The 17,171-nt window shown below is 30.0% G+C and overlaps 3 pseudogenes; all 3 read left to right on the top strand.

Moving 5' to 3' along the window:
- Positions 1 to 2,311: 2,311 nt before the first annotated feature.
- LOC108834952 (NDR1/HIN1-like protein 26) lies at positions 2,312 to 3,037 on the top strand (annotated as a pseudogene).
- A 3,860-nt stretch (positions 3,038 to 6,897) lies between these two features.
- On the top strand, positions 6,898 to 12,250 carry LOC130503285 (sulfite exporter TauE/SafE family protein 2-like; annotated as a pseudogene).
- Positions 12,251 to 15,941: 3,691 nt separating this feature from the next.
- LOC130503284 (probable transcription factor At1g61730) lies at positions 15,942 to 17,165 on the top strand (annotated as a pseudogene).
- Positions 17,166 to 17,171: the final 6 nt, after the last annotated feature.

The following is a 17,171-nucleotide window of genomic DNA, read 5'->3' as shown; positions in this document are numbered from 1 at the left end:
AAGCATTCTGCCCCATAGATGACAAACATTATCCAAAGACCAAATCTAAGCTTCACATTGGATTCTGTAGATGAAGAGTGGAGCACATATCCAAAATTTATAATCGTGATTTTAATCCCTAATGCACACAAATGACTTCTATATACAACTCATCATATCTAATCCTTCTCATACTAACTATCATAATATGAAGTTTGATAATCTATTTTATCATTCGCAAAAATATAAGATGAATAAAGAAATAAATAAAATAATATAAATATATTTTAAATATTTAATATTCACAACTAAAAATAGCATAAAATTTGCTATTTTATTATTTTTTACTATTTTTACTATTTCATTTACAAATATATACTTACTTTACTATTAAAAGTTATAAAATAATCAAATTAAGAAGAAGAAACTAAAGCAAAACATAAATTTAAATCTAAAACCTCTACAATTATAGAGAAGAACAAAATATCATAGTAGCACTAATTCAATAAATGTCTGGAGATGAAAGGTGATCAAGAAAAATAAATAGACATATGTTTAAATCTATAACCTCCACAATTATCTACATTGGTCAAATAGAAAAAGAAAAAAAAATGACTTAACTCTAATCCAATCCAAAGAGATACAGTCTCTAACATCATGAAATTTTAAGAAAAAGAGGAAGAGCCAACGGCGATAGTGAAAAACACCGTACACAGAAAAGTAAACAGAATACATAGATAGTGACGATTTATTGTCAAAATATGGAAAGAACGCAAAAAATATCATAAAACAATATTAATAACTTTAAAAAATAAAATGCAGTTTAACGCTGAAACCTTTAATCTTATAGTCAAAGCATACTTTAATGTAAAGTTACTGAAATTTAATATAATTTACATAATTCCACCATTAACAAGTACTATTATACAAACAACAACACATTACTAAATTACTATATTACACCACAAAAATACAAAATAACATTTTTAACAAATAAAAACGACCAAATAACTATATCATATAAAAATTATACTTATAATAACAATAAAACAATACACGGCCCTAGTGTAAAATATTCAGTGGTTATGCGAGGTTTTATTCAAACAGTTTATAAAAGATCCGGATTCAGACGGATCTTATATGGATTTGTGGGCTTTTTCAAAACCCTCACAAACTAGGCTTTACGTTTTTGAAATTAGGCTTGCTACACAGTTCTTGTTTTCTAGTTTTCGTTTCTTTTCTAAAATATTTCTAACATTTATTTTAGGAAAATTTATTATCATTTAAATTACACAAGCGATACACCACCATTTGCTACACATCTTGACAAAATAATATATCAAAAATTACGTGAACTATATGAATTACATGACAACATATTTAAAGTAATATATGTTATAACATCATAAATAAAATTTTGATATCACAAAAATGTGTCGAATTTTTATTTTGACATCATGAGAGTAAGTTATTTTGAAAAATGCATCATAACACATATCCAAATGATAAAAAATGAAACACATGATCAAACATTCAAAATGCAACTTTATACATCAAATTAAGAATACAAGTTAACATGTTAAAGTATGTTTAAGCATTATGAGAAATTCCCGGATTACGATTCCATATACTTTCATGGTTATCAAAATTATGGTGTTGGTGTTAACAACATAACACATAGTTCAGAAATGTTATCATGTAACTCAAATAATTCATGTAAATTTTAATACATTGTTTTTGTTCAGATGTGTGGTCATGTGGTGATGTATGGTTGATTTAGTTAACAATCATATTTTCTTATTTTATTTTGAGCAAACACTTCTTCATATCACGTGTTAGCAAAACAAAAAGCTTTAACGCATACTTTTGCAGGAAGAAACCTCAAATCCTCCTAAACAAGTTCATACCAATTTAAAAAATTCCGTCAAAGAAATAATATTCATCTGCATTAATATTAAGAGCCACGGTTTAGGATCAAACCAATGTAAATAACATATATTTACCCATGTCTATTTGAACTAACAGACCATATCAAACACTACAAGAAGCATTGTATCATGTCTATGCCAAAGTCAGGTAACTCAATATCTAAAAATTCGAACTTGGTGGTCAAATTTGAAATCTTTGCACATGCATATAAAGAAAGGCAGTACACAATTAGATACTTTAGTGTCAATTCTTTTCTTCCCAAAGTGAAATACCCATTAGATTTTCCAAGGTATCTTTTGCTTTGTACGTAGAGCTACCACATACGTTTCTTACTTTTAGTTTTACTACATAAACCTCACAAGCCATAACACAAAGCCCATTATTTCCTATTAATTCCACTAAAATGCATAACAAGATTGGCTCTCTACCGGTCAGATCCGAACCATCAGCCCGGCCAATATCCCGTCAACACTCAGTGAGCTACATTGATAGGGTCAAAGAAAGCCTCACAACAAGAGTCTCCAAATTCATATGTGCTATTTTCTTATCTCTTTTGCTATGTTTAGGCATTGTTTTTTTCATATTATGGATCAGTCTACGTCCTCACCGACCCCGTGTCCACATCCGCGAGTTCTCTCTCCCCGGTTTGGGCAAAACCGACGGGTTCGAAACCTCTCATATAAGCTTCAAGATAACGACTCATAACCCAAACCAAAAAGTTGGTGTTTACTACGACTCCATGGAAGGATCCGTTTACTACAGAGAGAAACGGGTCGGGTCGACTAAACTTATCACCCATTATACCAGGAGCCAAAGAACACAAGCTTGATCGAAGGAGACTTACGTGGGCCCACAATGGCGGTGAATAAGGACCGTTGGAAGGAGATGGGACGAGACAGGAATCAAGGGAAGGTTGTGTTTCGTTTGGATGTGGTCTCCGTGATACGGTTTAAGGTGTACTCGTGGCACAGTAAGACGCATAGGATGCACGCAAACTGTTATATTGAGGTCGGCTGGGATGGCATTTTGTTGAGCAGGACCAAAGACAAGAGATGTCCGGTTTATTTTACTTGACCCAATGTGTCGCAATTATGATTTGAAATTATTATTTTTTATTAATGTGATTCCAATTTGATTAGTTCAGTTCAACATATCGTCTGTATTCTAAACATTTTTATAAATGATTCCAAAAATTATCATAACAATAATGTTTCCATGTGTATTTAATTTCGGTGATAAGATCAAAAATATCGTTAGTTAATAAAATAGTCTAACGACTTTATATAAGTATATTTTTAGAAGACTTTTTCTTGGGTTCACCCCCTAAGGTGAACTTTTAGGTTCACCAACCAATAGAAAATTGTTATTTTAAATCTAATATCTTTTAATTAAGGAAACAAAAATAACTTGCCAAATTATATTATGCTTTTAAAATAAATAAAAAGATTAAATAAATAAAAATAACAATAGTTCTCAATAAAGATTATTTTAAAAAATATTTATTTATAAGATTTGGAGTTTAGTGTTTAAGATTTATAGTTTAGAATTTATGCAAATGCTTAGTGTTTTTCCAAGGGTTAGGGTTTACCAAAGGGTTTAGAGTTTACCCAAGGGTTTAGGGTTTAGGATTAGAGTTTAGGGTTTAGTGTTTTGTTGACAACATGTTTAGTGTTTTTTCCAAGGGTTTATGGTTTACCCAAGGGTTTAGGGTTTATGATTAGAGTTTAGGGTTTAGTATTAGAGTTTAGGGTTTAGTGTTTTGTTGACAACATTAATTTTTTTAATTTATTTTTATATACTATTTTTATTTATTTTTAAATTTTATTTTGAAAAATAATATAATTTGACAAATTATTTGTTTCCTTAATTAAAAGATACTGAATCTAAAATGACAAGTTTCTATTGGTTGGTGAACCCAAGAATAACTCTTTTTAGAATGTTTTTTTTAATAGTATAGACCCTATATCAGAATTACAAATATTATCGTAAAAATGAAAAAAAAAGAGATGAATATACGGAACTAGGAAATATTACATCGTTAATAAAAGTTGTCGGCAAACTCGGCTATTTCTATTGCGGCAAACACAACTATTTTATCGGTTACCCAATGTCATAAATTGAAATATCTATCTTACCAGCCACTAGCTCACGTTAGTCCGTGATAAGTGAAGGTTCATTAATTTATGGTTTATAGAGTTCGGAAATATCACATAACCATATATAAATAGTGTATATTATTGTCATTTGGTCGTATATGCAAACAAGTAACTGCAAGTTGATCTGCATACAATAGTACCAAACATTACAGATAAGTATATAAATTTTGCCCACTTATGACTTTAAAGATAAGTATCACATTAAACAAACAAGACTAAAGTATAATATTGGCATATTGCATTGATTTGACAATTACCTGCATACTGGAATTTTAAAAACATTGGAAATATCATGAGCATGTCTTACTCGATCGTTTCATCATCGTTCCATCAAACATTTAAGCATTTTACTTTAAAAAACAACAAAATAATTAATTGCATGTGGGTTTTTATGGTATAACTTTTTTGCATGTGGTTTATGAGAAAAAAATATTTGCATGTGGGCAGAACATGGGAATTTCCAAAATGATAGAAAATGTTACCAGGTTGTGCTTATATGTCAGTGTTAAGAAAATCCTAGGCAGTAACTATACTCTGTGTGAAAAATTAGCCACTGCCCAGATTATTCAGAGTTTAGGTGGAGTTAGACAATAACAAATTATTGAATAATTTCATTTATTTAAGATATTTTAGTTTTGAGTATAATTATAAAAAATGATCAAAAAGGAAAAGTATAATTGTAAAGTAAATTATGTTTTGATGAATTTACCAAAATTAGATATAAAAACAAAAATAATAAAAAGTTGTAGATTTTCACTAACATTATTACTTAATTTAACAATTTAAATAGCACAAACCGATTTAAATTGTATAGATATGTTTATAGCCGGTTTAAACTAATTTTAGATCAATTTAAATTGATTTATAATAGTTTAAGCTGATTTAGAACAATTTAACTTTTAACCAATTTAAAAAGAATTATGATTTTAGAACTATGATATATGTAATCGCATTAACTGAAGCATTCTGTAGTTTTCTTTTCGTTGCTAAAAAATATCTATATTATTAAAACAGAAACATTCTGTTGGACCTAACATTTATTTTGTAAGTTTTTAAATTAAATACACCTTTATACTTTATAGTTAAACATACATTAAGTCACTAATGTTCATTTCTTTATACTACTATCCATGTTTTCCAAACAATATACTTATTTCTTTATACTACTATCAATGTTTCCAAACAATATATTTTATACTACTATCAATGTTTCCAAATAATACAATAATTAATCTTAGTTATTTTATATCTATCATTTTCTCTTTAAAAATTTTGTAGAAACGTCATAATTTCATAAATTGCAAAATAGTGAACTTTAAAATTCGATTATAAGATTACAATTATGAAACTATTACAATTTAAATCCAATTAGATTACATATCGGTCATCCATCAGTTCAATCGGTTAGTCTCGGGTTTTAGTGATTTTTAATATGATATATTTAAAAACATAAATTGAATTGTCAGATCTCCGGATTAACCGGTATAATCACAATCGGATTGAATTTAAAAATACTGATTTAAATGCAAAAATATTTTAAATACATACTATTTAAAAATAACCAAAATATTTGTTAAATTATTAGTGAAATTTTTCATCGTAAAATATCCCGCGCTTCAAAAGCGCGGGTCAAAATCTAGTTGTGGATTATTTTACTTGAATTGGAAACAAGTAAATAACACAAAAAACTAATAAACCAAAAAAAAAATCGAAAGTTTCACAGAAACCGTAGCCATCGGCAAGATCTGAAACTTTTAGAGACGAAACACAAACAATAGAAAAATATTTACAACAGAAAAATACAATATTTTAATAAAGAGAAACAATATAAAAGACACATATGAACGATATAAACGTTAACGAAACAGAAAAAGGTTAAAAGCAAAAGAAATTAAATCACTAAACTAATCCACCAAAATCGAAAAGCTTCCAGCCTCCACGATATTCCCAAGTAATATGTAAAAACGCTGTAAGGGCAACTCCAACGAGAACGGTATAACTGCATTATAATGTCAAATTTTGACTTTTTCATCTCCAATGAGACGGTATAAGCAACGCCATTATAGTGTAGTTTTGATACAGTATCACACTAAATATAGTGTGGTACTGTAGCAACGGGATAATTTTTTTTAATTTGCTTTTATTGTTTAAATAACATAATTCACTATATTTATCTTTATAAAATAGCAAATAAAATTCACTGATATGTAATTATAATATTAAATTTATTTTTAATAAATCTTAATGTGATTTATAAATTTTATTTAATATAAATTATTTATTAATAAAACATTTAAAATAGGATTAAAATACATAAAAGTTATTTGAAATACATAAAATTATCAAATAAACACCAACCAAACATAAAAAATGCATATAAAAAATAGATTTCCAGAATTAAAAAAATTACATAAATTTGAAAAACTTGTATATATTATAAAAATAATGTGTATTAAAATATTAAATAGTTAAGATAATCTTCTTTTAGTAATATAATAATAGAAAATATTCTTTTTAGTGTGATATCTGGTGTTGTGGTTGGAGATGAAAAGAAATTTGATGCTAAAACTACATTAAAATGGTGTAGTTTTAACACTAAAATAGTATACTGGTTGGAGATGGCCTAAGAGAACGAAAACTAGTCAGAATCGGGTGAACAGAAAAAAAATGAACTTACCCTCGAAGAAAATCAATTCATGGTTAACTTGATGAATTTCTTTTTGAATCTTCTAACTTTTAAAACCAGCAGGTACATATATAAATCAAAGGCCCACAGATAAAACTTTATGGTTTAAATTATAGCCGATAGGGAGGGAGCAAATAACAGTGTGGCATGTTTCAGTTTCTCGCCACTTGCCAAAAGTTGATTAGTCTATTTTGTCTTGTCTGCATCTGCATGCAATCACTTTCTATCTCTCTCCAATTCTTCTTCTCCTATATATTGACTAGAAATCTTGCACACACACTTAATAATCCCCAAACATCTCCAAAAAACCCCCAAAACTTTTCAAAATCAACAAAACACCCCACACATAAAAATGAGAAATAATTTCGTCCCTCTAACTCTCTCATTCCTCACCATCATCATCCTCCTAACTCCATCAACAGCAGAACAAGAACCATCCTTTGTCTCCCCCGTCGACCAACTCCTCAACAAAACAAGCTCATGGCTCGATTTTCCGACCAAATTCAACCAACCCAAAATCGAACTAACAACCTCAACAATCATAGCCGCCGTACTCTCTTTCATCGCCGCATCGATCTCAAGCGCCGGAGGAATCGGCGGCGGAGGCTTATACGTTCCGATAATGACGATCGTCGCCGGACTCGATCTGAAAACAGCTTCGAGCTTCTCAGCTTTCATGGTCACGGGAGGATCCGTGGCCAACGTGGGATGCAACCTCTTCGTGAGAAACCCTAAAGCCGGAGGCAAGACCATGATCGACTTCGACTTAGCTCTGCTTCTTGAGCCGTGTATGCTTCTCGGAGTTAGCGTCGGAGTGATCTGTAACCTCGTGTTCCCGAACTGGCTTATAACGAGTCTCTTCGCCGTGTTTCTTGCGTGGTCGACGGTGAAGACGTTTGGAAACGGGGTTCATTACTGGAGGTTGGAGTCGGAGATGGTGAAGATCAGAGAATCGAGACGAGTGGGAGAAGATGATGAGGATGAGATTGAGAGTGTGAAGTTGCCTCTTTTGGGAGATTGTGATGAGAGACCGAAGAGGTTTCCATGGATGAAGCTTGGCGTTTTGGTGGTTATTTGGCTATCTTACTTTGCTGTTTATCTTCTTCGCGGAAACAAATACGGCGAGGTAATTGATCAATTTCAAATTTTATTAATTAGTATTTAATCCGTTTGGTAATACTATAAGTTATTTTAGTTATAAATTGATATTAAAATAATATTTTCTGTATAAAAGTATTTCTGGATAGAATTTAATAAATAGAAAATGTGAAAAATTAATACAAGTATTACTGTTAGTATGTGTTAATAATTTAGACCAAAAAATGTGTTAATAATGAAAAGCAAGAAAGGTAAAAAGGGGTTGCAACTTTGCAGAAATAATATAATCCAGGAATCAAATTATTTGGTAATCATGACTATAATTTATGTGTTATTATTGTGTTTGTTTCCACTAGATTGAATTTTAAGTTTGAAGACTTGTAGATTTAAGTTCACTAATACTTCTAAATCTATTTTTATTGGAAGATAATTTTCTTACCATAAAAGGAAAAAACTATGAATCAGAATGGCATGTCAGGAATAGACTAACAAAAGGATGGAATATAATTACTTTAGTAATAACTGTGTAAGATATCAAATCAAAATTTTGTTTTAACTAGGTTAGTATATATACAGTAGTTGTAATAGTTAGAGATTCTACAGCGAAAGTAAAAGTGCAAAAATTTGATCAAGAATGGTTGGCGTGTCTATAAGTTGGTAATTAGGTTATAAAAAATTAGGTGAGATTTAGAGCCTGAATGGTGTAACCGCAGCGGTTGCGGTTGCGGTTGCGGGAGTTTGTAGGTGCGGGTGGTTGCGATTTTAAGCGTTTTCTAGAGATTTGTACGACTGGTACAGCTGTTAGAAATTGTTGCGTTTGCGGGACTCTTATGATTGGTAAACTACCAAACGCAACATCTGTTAAATAATAATTTAACAATATTTACATTTTATGTAATTATAAAAATATTAAAAATTATAATAATATGATAAATATAAAATTTATATTTATAAAATCATATTATTCAATTTTAAAAATTTATAGAAAATATTTTAGTTTTGAATTTTTATAATATAAATTGAAATATAATATGAATACATTTTACGATTTCTATTATTTCAATTAAAAATTTTTATTGGATATTTTTAGTATTTTTATTTATTTATTCTGTTTTTAAAGAAAAAAATTTACCCTCCCGCAACCGCAAACGCTAGCTGGAACCAGCTTTTGATTTTAAAAGGTTTGGAGCGGTTTGAAGCGATTTGTAGCGTTTTCTGTGATTGTTTTGAAATGCCAACAACCGCTATAAACCGCAAAAGCTGCGTTTGTGGATGGTAGCGGAAAAACCGGTCAGCCCCTTAAGTAAGCTAAGGATAAATGAGAAGTGAATTAAAACACGTTTGAATATTGGTCTCATCTACCCTCAGACCTCAGTCATGCCATGTCTTTTAGTTGGAAATCACGTGTGAAGATGCTTTGAAAATTAACGATAGAGAATTTAATAGCGATGGCGAACGCGAACTTGTTCACGTGAAGACAGGTCATCATCAATAATGTGGTTTCTAGATTTTGGTCTTGTACTAAGGAAAGTTCGTGTCTTTTTCTTCCTGAGATCTTCGTCAAGATTTTTGCACTTTTTAAACTTCCCTTAACCTTCCAGGGATACTTGGGCCACTTTTTTCTGTTTACTTTTAAAGAAAAAGGCAAATTCTTGATACAAAATATATATTTTCAAAGTGACGTAAATATTTAAAAATCGGGAAAATCGTATAAAAAACCCTCAAAATGTCACTTACTAGCACTTTAAACCTTGAAGTTTTTTTCACTAACACTTTTAACCTTCAAAGTGACATTTGTATCATAAAAAACTTCCAAAGCAATAAGGTGACCGGTTCAGCAGGTAATTTTTCAAAAATAATTATTTAATTAATAAAATAAAAAAATAAAAAAATAAAAACTCCAAAATAAATAAAAATCGAAACTTTTAATAAAATTTAAGAAAATGAAAAAAATAAAATAAAAATAATTTTTTTTAGAAAATTAAATAAATAATTTTCTAAAATATTAATAAAATTAAATAACTAAAAATTAATAATAAATAAGATTAAATTTAAATAGAGAATAACTAAATAAAAAGTTCACAAATTTTTTAAAATATAGAAAATAGAAAATTCAAAATTCAAAATTCATTAGTGGCGATGATGGTTTCTCACATAACCATTAATAATGACGATAATTGTCATAAATCCAATGATAGTTTCCAACATCATCATTGAAAATGACAAAAAAAAAACTTTTTCAAACTTTTGAATTTTTCATTTTTCTGAATATATGAATTTTTATTTTTCTGTTTTTTTTTAATTTGATCTCATTTATTTTTGAATTTTAATTTTCTAAATATAATTTAGAAATCTAAATATAATTTATAAAATTAATTAATATTTAGAAAATTAAAATTCAAAAATAAATGAGATCAAATTAAAAAAACAGAAAAATAAAAAATTCATATATTTTTTTTAAAAATGAAAATTCAAAAGTTTGAAAAAGTTTTTTTTTGTCATTTTCAACGATGATGTTGGAAACTATCATTGGAGATATGTCAATTATCTTCATTGTTAATGGTTATGTGAGAAACCATCATCGTCACTAATGAATTTTGAATTTTATATTTTCCATATTTTTAAAATTTTGTGAACTTTTTATTTAGTTATTCTCTATTTAAATTTAATCTTATTTATTATTAATTTTTTGGTTTTTTTATTTTATTAATATTTTAGAAAATTATTTATTTTAAAAATATTTATTTAATTTTCTAAAAAATATATATTTTTATTTTTTATTTTCTTATATCTTATTAAAAATTTCGATTTTTATTTATTTTGGAGTTTTTATTTATTTATTTTGTTTATTTTATTAATTAAATAATTATTTTTTGGAAAATTACCTGTTGAACCGGTCAACTTATTGCTTTGGAGGTTTTTTATGATACAAATGTCACTTTAAAAGTTAAAAGTGTTAGTGAAAAAACTTCAAAGTTTAAAGTGCTAGTAAATGACACTTTGAGGGTTTTTTATACGATTTTCCCTTTAAAAATCCATGAAAACAAACAAATTTCATCAAAATCTTGATACTGAAAAAAATTCCATAAAAAATCTAGACACTTAAACAATCCATCTTGATTTTTTTTCCTGTGATTTTCCATTAGGAAAGACTTCATTTTCTCATCATATATTTATGTTTTTATTTTTCGAAGTTCAGTTTTCTAGACAATCTTGATGTGTACTAAATAATGACCACTCACTCTCTTTTTTTTGGGTAGAATTTACAGTTGAGTATTGTGCAATTTTACAGTCTAATTAAATATTTAGAGAAACAATATGACAATGTGTACTACAAACTTAATAACTTCGATAATCTGCATTTGCAGGGGATCATATCGATCGAGCCATGTGGCATCACGTACTGGCTCCTCTCATCAACTCAAATCCCACTCACACTCTTCTTCACTCTTTGGATCTGCTTAAGTGACAATGTTCAAGGCAACCAGTGTTCAGATCACCATGTCTCAGTAAAGGTTTGCTTTACAACAACTCCAGCAAAACTTGATTAGTTTTCGAAAAGACATATGACTGATTAAAATCTGAAAGAACTTTGCACATGCAGGACGTAGAAGATTTGAGATCATATGATGGAGGAAGAGCAAACAAATGTATGTTTCCTGTAATGGCTCTACTAGCTGGAGTTTTAGGAGGTGTTTTTGGTATTGGAGGCGGTATGCTCATTAGCCCTCTCCTCCTCCAAGTTGGCATCGCTCCCGAGGTGATTTATGAGTTCTTGGCTCTGTCAAAATGAGTCTTCCTTTTGCTAGATTAAGTATAAAGAATCTCTATTTTTTGCTAGATCTCAAGTTAAAAGACTGGTTTTGTTTTATTGTAGGTAATGCAGCGACATGTTCTTTCATGGTTCTGTTTTCATCCACAATGTCTGCTATTCAATACTTGTTACTAGGCATGGAACATACCGGAACCGCTTGTTTATTTGCGATTTTATGTTTTGTGGCATCACTCGTTGGACTAATGGTGGTTCAAAAGGTAATAACTCAGTTCGGAAGGGCTTCGATCATAGTGTTCTCCGTTGGTATTGTCATGGCATTGAGTATTGTGTTGATGACAAGCTATGGAGCCCTTGACGTTTGGAATGATTTTGTCTCTGGTCGTTACATGGGGTTTAAATTACCTTGTTGAGACTAACCAAATAAAGTTTTGGTTAATAGTCATAATAGATGTGTTTATCCATCATGTTCTATCATGATTTTGTGTTGCTCTTTATTTTATTTTTGTATGAATTTAAGAAATATTCAGAATGCACATCTCGTGCATTCGAATATATGGTCCAAAGAAAAAAGTTGTGTTGTAATCTTGTAGTCATGTAGACTGAAATAATCATATCAAATTTTATGCATTTTTAAAATAATTTTACGGCCACAACTAAGTATACCTACTTAAAACTTGATCTCTAAGATAACTATATATTTTTTAAAGTTTACTCATAAAAACAGAAATGTCACACATTAGTCTAACACTAAAAGGATTCATGCATACAGAAACAGAAGTCACTATATGTAGTACTAAATCCATGAAAGCATAAGCTTCCGGCCCTATAAAAACAAATTATTTTGATCAATTATTTACAATATTTCCAGTATCACAGGCTCTCAAAAATTTTTGTGCTTCCAGCACATGTTGTCTTAAGCTTCCTCAGGGCCTGGTCTGATTCCAACAGCTGCGCATGCGAACAAACGGTTAATGTCTTGATAATGCTGCTTCTACTTTAGTTTTCCTAAGACCTCAATTATATTATTTGATAAGTTAATTTCTTACGTGTCACACACGTTGATTTTAATAGTGGTTAATTACAGTATTATCTTTAATAAATCAAATATATCTAATTACTTTTATTACATGTAATAATTAGATATATTTGATTTATTAAAGGTACTACTATAATTATAAAATACTACATGTTAGCTACCATATAATACTTTTATTACTTTAATAAATCAAATATATCTAATTACTTTAGGAGTTATACTGTAGCCATAAAATATTACATATTGGCTACCATTTTTCACAAATACACTCAATCAAGGGCCTTACCTTCCATAAGACGGATGAAGCGAGAGTTTTAGGCCACAAAAAAAAATTAAACTTTTGAGACCACATTTTCAAAGTATTATTATCATTGAGTGGTTAGAAAAAATAGTTTTGGACTTTTTATTTCAAGTATTTTCTTTCATGTATTGTGTTTTTTTTCTTAGACTTTCGAACGTTTCCCCTTTATTTCATTTTGACATTGTATTTATCTTTTGTTTTTGGACAATTTATTTTGTTATTTCTTTTGTTTCTATTTTTGTTATTTAATGTTTCAAATAATTACTAAAATGCAATGTTTTATTTGTTGAAAACACTAAATATTATATAGAAAGAATCAATTACTAGTCTGATATTCACGTAATATTTTGATACAGAAATAAACAAAAATACTAGTATGTATTCTTTTAAAAAGTATTAGATATATAATATATGTTGATAAATAACATAAGCCACTATTTATGAATAAGTTTTAGGCCACTAAATATTTCGGGACGGCACTGACTCAATCAATATTACCGTAACATTTGGTATCCAAAATCAGATGTATAATGAAAATAACATAATATTATTTAAAATGAATCAACATATTATTACAATATAAATTACAAAATTATTAAAAATAAAAAATTAATAAATTATTATAATGTATTCAATTTATAATTGTTATAATGTCTTAAGAACCTCTCAAAAACATCCCTTTTATCTTCTCTTTACTGGTTTAGTTGTAGAAAGAAAAGTTAAATTTAATTAACTAATTAAATTCTATTAAAAACTGAATATTTTGCTTTTTTGGAAAACCCAAATGAGTTTTTAATCGTTGGTGGTGCTCTAAGCATACTTGGCTATTCATACACGTTGGGCTAAAACTTTATTTTAAAGTTTTTCAACAATGTTTAATTTTGGGCCATTTTTATAATTGAATCGTTGGACTTTCAACCATTTGTTTCCTTGTCCATTTTGGACTTTTAAATGGATTATAAGTCATAAATGTTAAAAACCAATAATACAAACTAAAATTAAAATCCTAAACGTAAGCAAAAAATGGAAAAGGAAACCCGTAAATAGTTGTTTGTATTTGATTGTATTGTATTGTTTTCTATATTTCCATTGTAATGTGTTACATTTTATTATTTAAATAAAATATTGCAGTTGAAAAAAAAAAAAAAGGAAACCCGTTAATAGGTAAACTACTAGTCGATAAAAAAGAGTGAGTTACCTTAAGAGACACATTTTTCTTTTTTTTTGTCGTAATAAGACACTTGTTGCTGGAGGCACACATTATCCTCTTTCACTCTGTGTGTTTGTACACAACTACCCTTTTCGCTTGGTTAAGGAAACTCAAGGCTAGTTAGCTTTTTTTTTAAATGCTTTCTATTTTGTGGGGACCAATTTTCTTTTTGTTTTTTTATGTGATTGTTTTCAAAAACTAAAGTATGAAATAAATAATTTTGATATAATAAGCTATAACTTTTTATCTTCTACATTTTAAGATCCATTTTCATATATATATATATATATATATATATATATATATATAAGAATGCATGTATATAAAATGTGGACGAAAAAAATCTGAACATGTAAAAAATATGTAAACAAAAAAGACGTGGACATGGATGGATGAAAAAAGTGAAAAAAAAAATTAAATAAAAATCTCTGACACAAAAGTTGTTTTCTGTTCATAGTTAAAGAAACTTAGAAAAAAAACATTTCTTGTGAATAAATCTTGTTTAAAGAGATCGGAAGTTGTGCTTTTAATGGTTTTTTCTCTTAAACATTATGACTAGATTGTGGACATGGATACAGAAATATGAACAGAGAAAATATTGACTCGTACAGAGTTCACATTTTAATTTGCTTTTTATGTCTTTGTAGAAAAGTCAGATGTCTTTGTAGCCGTTATTTATTTATTTTTTTTAAAATTTTTATTATTATTCATCCTATCAAATGTTTTTATTGCTTTTCTTAAAAATTAATATATATATAAAAAAAATATAATTTCACAATAGATTGTAATTTCTTTTTATCTACATTTTAAGATCCACTTTCATATATATTTTATATATTTTAAAAATATTATGTAAAATGTGTGGACATGAAAAATGTGGATAGAAAAATGTGTTCATGTACAAAAAAAATATACGAGAACAAAAACCTTTCAAAGGTTTATCATTCTACGAAGAACAAATTCCAAAGAAAAACAAAGCCTCTGTAAATTATCCATTTTAAAGACTACCACAACCACACTAAAAAACATACCAAACTTTCTCAAATTCCACATCTAAACAAATTAAATTATATGTTTTACACACTTATAAAAGCACAACCTTTTCAAGAACGTAGTAGCTTACATCGGTGAATTTGGACAAAGAGACTCTGTGAACATCTTTACTCATGGGAACTGCACAGATGATACTCTTCAAAGTGCTGCTCTCTCAATCCCAACAAAATTAGCAAACTTTCACCAAGCAGCTACTCCATCAACTCTAAGAGAATCCAAGCAGCTCTAGCACCAACGACGACTATACACCAGATCTTTCATGTTGTATGCCTCTGATTTCTTCTTGTTATTCGACGGCAGAAAGAGGATGATAGTCAATCATCGTAATTAGAGTTTACGAAATTGGAAAAGTGATTGAAATTAGAATCATCGTAATTAAAATCTAAGGTAAATCTGAGTTTGGAGAAAGATTGAAATTAGGGTTTAGATGTTGGAAAAGGGAAAGTGGATCTTCGATTTGAAATCAACAATGGAGAGAGAAACTATATTCTGTGTATTTGTGGATAAAAGAAAAAAATATATTAAAATAACTGAATCATGGTTAGTTTTCTCTAGTTAGTAGTGTGGTTAGGTGAGTTAGTTTAAGGGCATGAAAGACAATAACTATGGGTAAAGTGTCTGGCCAGCAGGAAGTGTGTGTCCTAGGAGGTAAAAAAAATCATAAAAAAAAGGTAACTACTGAAAGACATCGAACACTTTTAAACTCACCCCCCCTTGCCGTCTCACCCACAAACCCTAAAAAGCGCTGCTCCTCCGCACTTTGAACATTCCCAATGACGAAGAAACACAACCCTTTAGAAAACCCCCCAGCCGCATCTTCAAGCGACGACGACGAAGAACTCGACTCTTCGCTGGCGAAGAAGAAGAACAAGAAGAAGAAGTTAACGATTCTTCATCTTCATCAGAAGAAGACCAACCCAAACCTCCTTCCTCCTCCTCCGCCGTCACAACCGCCATCCCAGCTAAAACCTCCGATTCACACTCCGGATCCGAAACCGAGACCGATTCCGAATCCGACATCGCCGCAAAGTCCAAGAATCAGAAGCCTCCGCCGCCGCCAACCAACAAATCCGGGACCAAGCGTCCCAGCGAAGTGACTTCAAAGGAGACGAACTCGAAGCGAGCCAAGAAGGAGAAGAAGCCTGCCGCGTTTCACAGACTATGGACGGAAGAAGACGAGATCGCTGTGTTGCAAGGGATGATCGATTTCAAGAAGGACACGGGGAACTCTCCTTACGACGACACCAATGCTTACTTCGATTACATCAAGAAGTCCATCAGCTTTGAGGTTAGCAAGAACCAGTTCATGGATAAGCTGAGGAGTTTGAAGAAGAGAAGTACATGGGTAAAGAGAAGAAGCCTTGTTTCACCAAGCCTCATGAACACAAGTCTTACAGATTGTGTAAGTTTATTTGGGGACCTGATGGGATGGGTCTTGAGTCTGCTGTTAAGTCCAACGGCGGCGTTTCCTCGAAAAAGAGGACCAAGAAAGAGCTGTCTTTTGCTTCTTCTCCTCCCAATGGAGGTGATGAGAGGTTTGATTGGTTTGAGAAAGTCGTTTCTCGTTCGAGGGATTGCGGGTTTCGGTGTGGATGAGAGTTATGTGAGACAGAGGTGGAGGTTAGTTCCGGTTGAGAGTAGGAAGAAAGTTGAAGAGAAGGTTAAGATGTTGCAGGCTAAGGAGATTGAGTTTGTGTTGCACAAGACTGAGATTTTGCGTGATGTGACATCTATGATCGCTGAAGCATCTAAGAACAGAAGCCATTAGGATGATAGATTTGATCTGGTTTTCAAATGCCCAGTGTCTATGCTTCTTTATTGTTTTTTTTTTGAACTTAGGATTTACTTTTTCTTCTTTATGATCTAACTTTCTATGTAGTTTTCTGGTTTATTTTGATGGCTTTCTCTCATACGAAACTCTATATATTGAATTTGTTGCTTATAATAT

The sequence above is a fragment of the Raphanus sativus genome, unplaced genomic scaffold (genome assembly GCF_000801105.2).
Source record: "Raphanus sativus cultivar WK10039 unplaced genomic scaffold, ASM80110v3 Scaffold0904, whole genome shotgun sequence".
NCBI classification, from domain to species: Eukaryota; Viridiplantae; Streptophyta; class Magnoliopsida; order Brassicales; family Brassicaceae; genus Raphanus; species Raphanus sativus.
This window is presented reverse-complemented; position numbering and strand designations above follow the sequence as displayed.